The following is a 12871-nucleotide window of genomic DNA, read 5'->3' on the forward strand; positions in this document are numbered from 1 at the left end:
CGGGCAACCAGAGCAGCAGCGAAATAGAATGAAGCACGATTGGAAAGGAAAAAGAAAAAACAGGAAGTGGGTTATATCTATGGTATAACCGCAAGGGTGACGTAGGACTATCGTTGATTTAGAGATCATTTGTATGAAGTTGAATCTGAATTCATTCTGAATGAATGAATATTTGGAGAACTTCGAAAACGAGAGCGTTACGTTGGAGGCACAAGGTTTTATGCATCCAATATTGGATACGGAAATATCCTACTGATGGGGAAGAATAATCTTCAGAAGCTATCCTGTTTTTTTTTTGACGTAGGACTACGTCTAACCGGAAGATATAGGGGGTGAAATGGAAATCTAGGCACTGAACAAGTAGGAAAAAATGCAAGATTTGGAACGCTTATAACTCGAGCATTTCTCAATAGATCGCAAAGGTTTTTTCATCAATTGATAGGAAATATATCTACGCATCTATCATAACGAATAACATTTCATTTTTCTTGAGATAAATAATTGAATAATTGTGAAATATCAAGCATTGTCCAAATGCACTATGTGCCCATTTTTGATTGGTCCATTTTGTGCTCCTCAAATCGTACCGACCAAAACGGGAAACCACAGCAGCAGCGAAATACAATGAAGCACGATTGGAAAGGAAAAAGAAAAAATGAACGAAACATTGGTCGCAGTCTCACACATGCGTAATTCTCGAGCCAGCCAGTCAGCTTAAAAATCCCCGCTCCGCTGCCGTAACGATCATTCTTTGTGTGGACACCGACTGGACAACATCGTTGCTGGACGAGCTGGACGGCGAGGGATCGAGTGCCTTTCTCAAGGCAAGAGGGCGGAGGTGGTAGCGCTGGAGTAGACTAGAGTAGAGTTTTCAAAGGGCCTTTCTCAAGGCTAGAGACGAATGAACTGCAAAATTTTAAAGTCTCTATAATACAATACCTTCCTTCCTTCCTTCCGTAACCATAATTCTCATTCAAACCGTACACCACATCGTTTCGCATCACATCACATCATCAAACTAACACAAGCAGCCATGTCTGGACATGGCAAAGGAGGAAAAGTGAAAGGAAAGGAAAAATCCCGCTCGAACCGTGTTGGACTGCAGTTTCCCGTAGGTGTATTCGCCAATTGCTCCGCAAGGGTAGCTAGGCCGAGCGCGTTAGTATCAGTGCACCAGTCCACCTAGCAGCCGTTATAGAGTTTCGGCTGCCGAAGTGATCGAATTGGCTGACAAAACTGCTCGCGCTTTGGTTCGGTGGACATCAAGACCTCAACAGGCAGACGCAGAAGAAAAAAAGTTTGCTGTTTATACAAACTGCTTTGGTGGCAAATCCAGAACAAGGCGGCATCGAGGGCGTTCGAAATGGTTTTCTTTTCAAAACCACGAGTACTAAGTTTTCTAAATTGGAACCATTCCATAAAACACGGCGCTTATCAGGGTCATTAAACCTTTCAAAAAAGAGTTTACGAAATACAGTTCAATGCTTTCTAAAACAATATCCAAAATAATAATAAAACACAAATTGATTTTTTCATAATCCTGTTTTTCAGGATATGATGAGTATGAGAATTTGGCAGTTGTTCTGAGCTTATTGATGGTTGGGGACTTTTCCGATTATTCAATTTTCACCAATTCTTAAATTGTTTCCAGATTGAAAACTTATTCGACATTTAGCTAATTGGACGGTCATGTAATGCGACATATTTAGTTGGACATTTTTGTAAACATAGAGTGCAGGGTCCAAATTATGACCCCACATTGAAAGTCGACACTGTACCACTGTCATCGCAAATGCAAAATTCAATTACAGGTTAAAATCGCCTCCAATGCGACACTGAGCGGTGCTTCGGCACGTCGCATTAAATGTAATTTACTGTACAACATGTCACAAGCTGGATGGGAAGAAATTTTCCAACTGTGAAATATGTGGCAAGTGGTAAACGCAATCGCTAAACAGGAAGGTTTAGCCGAACAAGATGGGGATATCGAATGATAACAGAACAATAAACTCTTTAGATTAAAGTACAAAACGCGCGGATCCGCTGAAAAATATACCATTCTTTTTCAAAACGTAAATCAGTGTGGTTGTATGGCATCGTTTCACATCACAATATACCTAATAGCGGTTATAGAATTTCGGCCGCCGGAGTGCTGGAGTTGGCTTGCAAAGCTGCTCACGACAATAAGAAAACCCGTCTACAGAACAGAGCACATTCAGTTCGGTGGCAACAACTAGTTTCAGCGAGTGGCAAACGCAATCGCAAAACGGCAGCAGGTAGAAGAAGGAAAAAAAATTGTTTATACAGATTGCTTTGGTGGCAAAACCAGCCACCGTAAAACACGGCGCTTTTCAGGGCCATTAAACCTTTCAAAGAAGACTTATTAAAAGTTTTCACAATACCAAAGCATTCTAAAGTGACATAATATGACATATAATATAAACTGATTGATCATTCAGTTTTCACAAACCCATGCATGGTTTCCGAATTAAAAGTGGCTTCAAATTACAACACATTGTATGCAGGATGGCATTGACGAATTTTCTCGGTAGCAACAACTGCTTTCTTTGGTTGATAACTGATGTTGAAAATTGACTGACGTTACATGTGCATTGTATAGAAACATAACTAAGGAGCAACATGATGAGCTATGTATTTCCTGCTGCTCTGTTCTTATTTTAAAGGACTTTAATCCTGTGTTAATTTACTGTTGGTTTATCAGAACGCTTATAGCTCGTTTAATTCTCGACAGATCGTAGAGTTCGTCTCCAAAACCTCAGTTCTTTTTAATTTCTACGAGGGTCACTATTTATATTTCGGGAATTGGCAACACTGATGTCATGTGAGTCCATCTGACGGTTCCATCGTAAAGTTTAACATTTTTGACGATAAACGTACTCAGAACATTTTGTCATACGGACGCTATTTGTTCATTTTATATTTAGTTGAAAGTTTGGTCTCGGCAAAAAAATGGAACTGAATCGTGAACATTTTTGTGCGATGATTTTTTACGACTTTCGACGTGGATTATCACAACAAGAGTGCGTCAATCAACTTAATTTGACTTTTGGCGATGAAGCTCCATCAAAAACCACTGTGTATCGCTGGTATAGTGAATTCAATCGTGGTCGTAGTGAAGGTCGTCCAAAATCGACTGTACTGCCAGAAAACATCGATGCTGTGCACGAAATGATTAAGCAAGATCATCATGTAACCTCTTGTGAGATTGAGGCATCCCTAAGCATTAGTTCCACCAGCATATATGCGATTTTACATGAACACTTAGTTGTGCGAAAATTATGTTCACGTTGGATCCCACATAATTTGACAATCGCTAAAAAAAAAGGCTCGTGTCGATTGGAATAAATGCTTTGAAAATTGGTTTAAGCGCATGCAAAAGTGTATCGATCATCGTGGCGAGTACTTTGAAAAACAATAAAAATATATTCGCAGCTTAACTATTTGTTTTTGTTCCTATTCCCGAAATATAAATAGTGACCCTCGTATTTACTTTGTTTGCGGAGATACAAATCTTACAATTCTTTCGTCTACGAAACCACAGTTTAAGGTACGGTAATGTGCTGAATAGTGAAATATATGATAGTGAATGAGCTGATGACCACCTATGCATTCCCTATCACAGCCATCATTTTGATTGTACGATATGTGCATACGCCAAAAGATGCCCGGCGTTGAACATTTAATAAGTACAAAACCTTCAGAAAAAATCAAGAATCAACTATGAGATAGTGAGAAAAAAATGAGAAAGTTGGTAAAAAAAAGCAAAAACACAACACAAAAGGTTCTTTTCAGAACCGCCAACATGTTCATAAAGAGTAAACAGTAAACTAATCCATTTTTCAGGTAGATAGGTCGGTATTCACGTAGGAGAAGGAAATAAAACAATATATTTTAAATATATATTTAGCAAAAGCTGTCCCCTTTGTATAGTCCTACGTCACTCCGGTTATGTCCCCGACATTACCCACTCGTCTTTTTTTTTTTTTATCCAAGATATATATTTTTATTAAGGCTCATATGGCGTCAACCTGACGGGGCCGGGAGTTCAATATTTCGACAATGTTTGCCTTATAACTATGTTAGTAATATGTAACCGATTACTCGCGGTTGGCTCGAGGTTAGTATTACAAGTGTTTTCGTAATTGTGATGTTGCTGTCTTCAATGATCTGTACCTGTGCCCGACACGGGATACTTCCTATTGGGATGCAGCTGACCATTAATCAGCAACGCCCCCCTAGTCTGCACCCCATATCTAGCGTGGTGCGTCTTCTCGAGGAATCCAGGATAGAATGGTCACTAGCCGGCGCAATCATCAGCTCGTGTAGAGTTGTCATGGCGGTACAACTTTTGGCTTTTGTTGAATCATCAGTGGACTGCACAACCTTTGGCCCGTGTATCTGTAAAGAGTGTGTGTATGTATTGCCGCGACTAAGTAAAAGTTTATCGATCGGATAGGAGGGATACGAAACAGGGACACAAAGAAGGAAACATCATTAAACGTTGACATCGGCGTTTCTGAGGAACAGGTATAGATGAAGCAGAAGATCAGGATCACGGCTTCCTAAGATATCCCGGACGGGGATATCCGATTGTCTGCCTTTTGCTCTCAGTGCTCTAGAGAGCTGAGAGCGAGCAGCATGGAACCGGATACACGACCAGACAATATGCTCGATGTCGTGGTAGCCATCGCCACAATCACAAAGATTGTTTGCTGCGAGCCCAATTCGATAGAGATGCGCGTTTAGGTTGTAGTGATTGGACATAAGCCGAGATATCACGCGAATGAAATCACGACCGACATTCAATCCCTTAAACCAAGCTTTCGTCGAAACCTTAGGGATAATCGTGTGTAACCAACGACCGAACTCATCTTCACTCCACATGCGCTGCCAACTAACGAGTGTGTCCTGACGAGGAATGTGAAAAAATTCGTTATAAGTAATTTGCCTTTCAAAAAGTGTGCCTTCTGAAGCGCCCACCTTAGCTAGCGAGTCCGCTTTCTCATTCCCCGGAATCGAGCAATGAGAGGGAACCCATGCTAAGGTAATCTTGAATAATTTTTCGACCAAAACACTCAATAGATGTCTTATTCTTGTTATGAAATAAGATGAGCGTTTATCAACTTTCATTGAGCGGATTGCCTCTATTGAGCTGAGACTGTCTGAAAAAATAAAATAGTGGTCGATGGGCAATGTTTCAATGATCCCTAATGCGTAATATATCGCACCCAGTTCAGCGACATACACGGAACAAGGATCTTTGAGTTTGAAAGAGGCACTGGAATTTTCATTGAAGATGCCGAAGCCAGTGGACCCGTTTATGCATGAACCGTCAGTAAAGAACATTTTATCAGATCTAACTTTCCCATATTCTGCCGAAAATATCTCCGGAATGTAATCGGAGCGTAGATGATCTGGGATTCCATGGATCTTTTGTCGCATGGACAGATCAAAATTGACAGAGGAATTGCAAAAGTATGGGAAGCAAACTTGGTTGGAGATGCCCGGTGAAGGGTGCACTTCATGGGTAAGGTACTCATGGTATAGAGACATAAAACTTGACTGAGGAGTCAGTTGGAGTATATTTTCGAAGTTATCAATCACCAATGGATTCATGATCTTGCAACGGATGAGAAATCTGTAGGATAATTCTGTGAACCGAAGAGTAAGCGGGGGTACTCCTGCCAAAACTTCGAGACTCATCGTATGTGTCGAATGCAAACACCCCATGGCTATACGCAAGCAACGATATTGTATTCTCTCCAGCTTGAGAATATGAATCCTGGCAGCTGATCGGAAGCAAAAACTGCCATATTCTAACACTGATAATATCGTTGTTTTATATAACTGAATGAGGTCTCCTGGATGGGCACCCCACCATGTTCCGGTTATTGTTTGGAGAAAATTGATTCTTTGCTGGCATTTCTGTTTCAAATACGCAATGTGTATTCCCCAGGTACATTTAGAGTCAAAATATACTCCAAGGTATTTGAAAAACATCGAGTGCTTGATCGTTTTGCCGGATAGGTGAAGCTGGAATTGGGCGGGTTCGTGCTTCCTAGAAAAAAGGACCATTTCAGTTTTCTCCGTAGAGAATTCGATACCCAGCTTGAGAGCCCACGTGAACAGGTTGTTCAGGGTATCTTGCAAGGAATTTTGCAGAACGGCGGGATTAGTACCCATGATGGAAATAACTCCATCGTCTGCAAGTTGTCTCAACGTGCAATCTCTAGTTAGACAATCATCTATATCATTGACGTAAAAACTGTACAAGAGGGGGCTTAGGCAGGAGCCTTGTGGCAGGCCCATAAAACTGTATCGAGAAGATTTCAAGCTGCCATGATTGAAAAACATGTGCTTTTCTGAGAGTAAATTGTACAGGAAATTATTCAGAATTGGTGAAAGTCCACGATTATGAAGTTTCTCTGAGAGAATTTCCATGGAAACTGAATCAAATGCCCCTTTGATATCGAGAAAAACGGAAGCCATTTGTTCTTTGCGAGCAAATGCGATTTGGATTTCAGAAGATAGCAGCGCGAGACAATCGTTCGTCCCTTTACCTCGGCGGAAGCCAAACTGCGTATTTGACAGCAAATTGTTCGTTTCAACCCACTTGTCCAAACGAAGTAGAATCATTTTCTCTAACAATTTACGAATACAGGATAACATTGCAATCGGCCTATACGAATTGTGATCGCAAGCCGGCTTATTGGGTTTTCGTATGGCTATCACTCTCACTTGTCTCCAGTCATGCGGGACTATATTCAGCTCCAGAAACTTGTTGAACAAGTTCAGCAAACGATGTTTTGCCAAGTCGGGAAGATTCTTCAATAAGTTGAATTTAATCTTGTCCGACCCCGGAGCTATCCTGTTGTTTGCGATTGATTGAAAAATCACAAAACCTAATGTATTTGGTCACAGTGTTACATGGATAGAAAACATTAAAATAAACTCTTTCATATGAATGTAATTTTAAATTCCCAGAGGAACTGGCAGATTATTTTCCGGATCTTTCTCGATCCAAACGGAAAGAATTCCGTGCGTGTATGTGTGTGTGTAGCGGCTGCTTCGAGATCTTCCCGGGGAACCGTTTGTAGCATCACTCTCCTCCTGATGGATTCCCTTCTGGCCTAAGGTGCACAAACAGGCTCTTGGTGACACCGTTCATCCGCGCTTTCATGATAAATGAAGAGCTTCACCACAACAGCGACAACATACTCCAATCGCTGTTCAATTAGAACTGAGTAGATTTCCGAGCGGCGCTCGCTTATATACCGATTGGTGATTTCAATAGCCTATTTTGAAAGCAAATTTAAGACTATTGAAACAAGTTTTTGGATGAGAAAGTAACAAGTATAGAACGCGTAGACATTTTATCTTTCGAATGAAGTGTTTATCATACCATTTCGTTCAGTTGTTTAGGAGCTATTAACACTCAAAATCTCGGTCTCCGGCGTAACGCTTTCGTTTTCGAAACTTTGATTTTACACCCCGGTATAGAAATGAAAGACGTAGTCCTACGTCAAAAATGAACGAAACATTGGTCGCAGTCTCACACATGCGTAATTCTCGAGCCAGCCAGTCAGCTTAAAAATCCCCGCTCCGCTGCCGTAACGATCATTCTCATCGAAACCGTACACCACATCGTTTCGCATCACATCAAATCAACAAACCAACCCAAGCAGCCATGTCTGGACATGGTAAAGGAGGAAAAGTGAAGGGAAAGGCAAAATCCCGCTCGAACCGTGTTGATCTGGAGTTCCCCGCAAGGGTAGCTAGGCCGAGCGCGTTAGTACCAGTGCACCAGTCCACCTAGCCGGCGTTATATAGTTTCGGCGGCGAAGTGATCGAGTTAGCTGGCAAAGCTGCTCGCAACGATAAGAAAACCCGCATTCGGAACAGAACACATTCGGTTCGGTGGACATCAAGACAACAGGCAGTTTCAGCGAGTGGCGAGTGGCAAACGCAATCGCAAAACGGCATCAGGTAGCAGAAGAAAAAAAGTTTGTTCTTTATACAAACTGCTTTGGTGGCAAATCCAGAACAAGGCGGCATCGAGGGCGTTCGAAATGGTTTTTTTTCAAAACCATGAGTACTAAGTTTTCTAAATTGGAACCATTCCATAAAACAAGGCGCTTTTCAGGGCCATTAAACCTTCCAAAAAAGAGTTTAGGAAATACAGTTCAATGCTTTCTAAAACATTATCCAAAATAATAATAAAACACAAATAGATTTTTTCATAATTTGTTTGCCAGGATCTGATGAGTATGTGAATTTGGCAGTTGTTCTGAGCTTATTGATAGTTGGGGACTTTCCTGATTATTCAATTTTCACCAATTCTTAAATTGTTTCCAGATTGAAAGTACAGTAATTTACAATTAGTTCGACATTTAGCTAATTGGACGGACATGTAATGCGACATATTTAGTTGGACATTTTTGTAAACATAGAGATCCAAATTATGACCCCACATTGAAAGTCGACACTGTACCACTGCAATCGCAAATGTTCAATTACAGGTTAAAATCGCCTCCAATGCGACACTGAGTGGTGCTTCGGCACGTCGCATTGAATGTAATTTACTGTACAACATGTCACAAAGCTGGATGGGAAGAAATTTTCCAACTGTGAAAGCTGTGGCGAGTGGCAACAAATCGCTAAACAGGAAGGTTTAGCCGAACAAGATGGGGATATCGAGTGATAACAAAACAATAAACTCTTTAGATTGAAGATAATTTTGTGATCCTGAAAAGGACCCTTTTTAGCCTGCATGTGAATCCAACGAGCGAACAAATCGTAATGAATGTATTTTTTTGCCATCGCTCCCTTTTAACGCTCATTCGTTCGTCTCGTTGGACTCGCCCCTCTGGCTGAGTCTGCCGATTTGTCTCTATCCTGTGAGTGTGTACCGCTAGAGTATAAAACACGCGGACCCCAAAAAAATATCTTATTTTCTTTCAAACCGTAAACCCGTGTGGTTGTACGGCATCGGCATCGTGGACGTAACAAAGGAGGACAAGTTAAGGGAAAGGCAAAGTCTCACTCGAATCGTGCAGGTCTCCAGTTCCCTGTTGGTCGCATTCACTGATTGCTCCGCAAGGGTAACTAGGCCGAACGGATTGGTGCCGGAGCACCAGTATACCTAACAGCGATTATAGAGTTTCGGCCGTCGGAGTGCTCAAGTTGGCTTGCAAAGCTGCTCACGACAATCAGAAAACCCGCATCAAGAACAGAGCAGCTTCGGTTCGGCGCTCATCAAGGCAACAATTAGTTTCAGTGAGTGGCAAAGTGTTTCTCCGGCACGTCGCATTAAATGTAATTTACTGAACATGTCACAAGCTGGATGGGAAGAAATTTTCCAACTGTGAAAACACAACACCAAAGGTTCTTTTCAGAACCATCAACATATTCATAAAGAGTAAACAGTAAACTAATCCATTTTTCAGGTAGATAGGTAGGTATTCACGTAGGAGAAGAAAATAAAACAATATATTTTAAATATATATTTAACAAAAGCTGTTCCCTTTGTATAGTCCTACGTCATTCCGGTTATGTCCCCGACATTACCCACCCGTCTTTTTTTCTTCCGTTTAGATAATAGAACGAACTTCACTCTTTGACGTTACCATTAGAGCTGACTCCCGCTTCATTATTTCATTCCTTCTTTCCTCGTATATCCTTTTTTTATTTAAATCGTTTATTTTTACAGGCTCAGTTACATAGGTTTAAAGGAGCCGAACTCCTTACTGTATTGTTACTAGTATATATATATTTTTCCTTAATTCTAATGTTAATAATATAGGAAACCGATTACTCGCGGTCGACTCGAGTTTAGAAGGGTGACATATTTTCTTCAGGAAAAGGAGGGGATATGAGGAGGCCTCGTATATCCTTATCGTCTATCTTTCCTTGTTCATATATCTATAGTTATTATACAGATCGATATACAGACTCGATTATATTAGGCTGTCAAAAAAGTCCTGCGGTATTTTTTTTGAATTTTCATTTGTTCATAAAATTAGTTACAATCATCTGTTTTAAGTCAAATATGCACCGTTTTGTTCGATGACTTGTTCCCAACGAGATGCCAACTTCATAATACCCCTGTTATAGAAGCTCGCTTCCTTATTGGCAAAAAACTCGGATAGCCAATTTTCACAGGCCTCTTTTGTGGCTAACTTCTGACTACCAAGCTCATTCGCCATGGACAAAAACAGGTGGTAGTCACTTGGTGCAAGGTCCGGACTATACGGCGGATGCAAAAGAACCTCCCATCCGAGCTCCCGGAGCTTCTGGCGCGTCACCAAAGAAGTGTGTGGCCTGGCGTTGTCCTGATGGAAGACAATGCGGTCTCTGTTTATCAAAGATGGCCTCTTCTTCATGAGTGCTACATTCAAGCGGTCCAGTTGTTGGCAGTACAGGTCCGAATTGGCCACAGGGAAGCAGCTCATAATAGATTATTCCTTGACAATCCCACCAAACACATAGCAGAACCAGAGAAAATATGCTCACTTTAAATTTCACGAAAACGAATGCAGTTTTTATATCGAATAGTATTTCTCTTAATTATTTGAAACCATCTTTAATCTTAGACAACAACACAGTTGAATTCGTTGAAAATGCTACCAGTTTGGGTATTCGTATTCAATCAAATTTTGCATGGGATAAATATGTGTCTTCGCAATGTGGGAAAATTTATGCGTGTTTACGTTCATTATATACTTCTTCTTCATTCCTTACTACAGAGACCAAATTAAAACTGTTCAAAAGCCTTATTTTTCCGTATTTTATAGCATGCGATTTCATACTAGATGACGTGTCCAATGTTTCTTTTAATAAGTTAAAAGTAGCTTTGAATTCGTGTGTGCGCTATGTATTCAATTTGAACAGATTTTCCCATGTTTCCCACTTGCAGCATCGCCTAATAGGGTGTCCCCTGGTAAATTTTAGTAAACTACGTTGTTGCTTATTTTTGCACAGCCTTTCGAAAACAAAACAACCTGACTATCTTTACAGTAAGCTACAAATAATGCAAAGTAACAGATCTGTAAAATATATTTTCCCAAGACATCGTACGTCGAAGTACGGGAACTCATTTTTCGTTCGAGGTGTAGCTCATTGGAATTACTTACCTAGCAGTTTATCCAATATTAATTCTTTCACAGCATTTAAGAGAGGATGTATTGAGCATTTTAATTGATAGTTTTTTCACCTTTTAATTGTTAAATTTTTAATAGTTTTTATAAATAGTGTTCACATGCGCTTGTTCTACCTTACGATTACCGATGTGACATTGAAAAGACTCAGGTCTTAAGTTACGCAATACAGAAATAAATGAAAATGAAAATGAAAACCTTCCAAGCCGTTAATGAGGGCTTGGCCACCGTCTGAGCCGCTTCAGCGGGCTTCGACCACGACCGTTTGCGCTTCACGTTGTCGTAAGTGACCCACTTTTCATCGCCAGTCACCATCCGCTTCAGAAACGGGTCGATTTTGTTGCGATTCAGCAGCGATTCACATGCGTCGATACGGTCAAAGATGTTTTTTTGCGTCAACGTGTGTGGCACCCATACATCGAGCTTCTTTGTGAATCCAAGCTTCTTCAAATGGTTAATAACGGTTTGATGACTTATCCCCAGCTCTTGGCCGATACTACGGCTGCTACTATGCCGGTCTTTCTCGGCTAATTCAGCGATTTTGTCGCAATTTTCGACGACAGGCCTTCCGGAGCGTGGCGCAACGTTGAAACCATCGTTGTGCGGTGGAAATGGAAACTGTATCGGGTCCATAAACTGCACAAATTTTATTGGCAGCTTGAGATGCATTTTTGCCTTTGTCATAGTAGTACTGTAAAATATGTCGGATTTTCTCTTTATTTTGCTCCATATTTGCGACACTATAACTCACGAACGACTTAACCAAACAAAACACTGTCAAGGACTATATTATAGCGCGCAAAAATACTTTTTCAACAAGCTATAGTATGACTCGATACAATGAATACAACTAGAACTACGCGCTTACAACGACACCTCGCGGAAATACCGCAGGACTTTTTTGACAGCCTAATATATGATTCGATTATATACAGTTTGAAAAACAAACCTTTTGACGTAGAACTACGTCTCTCATTAAGGGTCCCAAATCAGAAAACAGGTCACGTTTTTATGAAATAAAGTTAACGTTAATAACTATTTTTGCCGCGAACGGATTTTGACGATTTACATACTAAATGAATCGGAAATTCCCTAAGATTGTTTGATATGCTATACATTACAATCCCAAAGTCTGTATATGGTTTAAATTGATGAAAATTTAAAGCATTCCCATTTCCCCATACATTTGTTCTGTCCTTTTGTGTGCTTTCCCGAACAGAGCTGTCAATAACGAGTAACTTATCGACGAGCAACGAAGGGGGAATCTTAAGATGTAACACAGGAAAAGAAGAAGAACAAAGGGGAATATTTGCCTAGAGCATAAACAGTGGATCTCGCTGAGGAAAATTTTCATTCTTCGTGGGGAAAACGACTGAACAACATCGTTGCTGGGCGAGCTGGACGGCGAGGGATCGAATGCCTGTCTCAAGGCAATGGGGATGGAGGAGTAATATTATGGATGAAGTAAAGTTTTTGAAGGTTAGAGACGAATGAACTGAAGAAGTTTGAAGTCTCAAGCAAGGAAGGAAGGCTAACTTTCAGTATCGTTCTGTATTCAAAGCAATGAATATAGACATGTAATGACATATATTTTGTGTCATTACATGTCTTCGTTTCGGATTGAGCTGTGGACGCGACCAAATTACTCACTCGCGGATGTCTCTACCATTGCAATCATTGCATCAAACTGACGT

Source organism: Toxorhynchites rutilus, chromosome 1 (assembly GCF_029784135.1).
Source record: "Toxorhynchites rutilus septentrionalis strain SRP chromosome 1, ASM2978413v1, whole genome shotgun sequence".
NCBI classification, from domain to species: domain Eukaryota; kingdom Metazoa; phylum Arthropoda; class Insecta; order Diptera; family Culicidae; genus Toxorhynchites; species Toxorhynchites rutilus.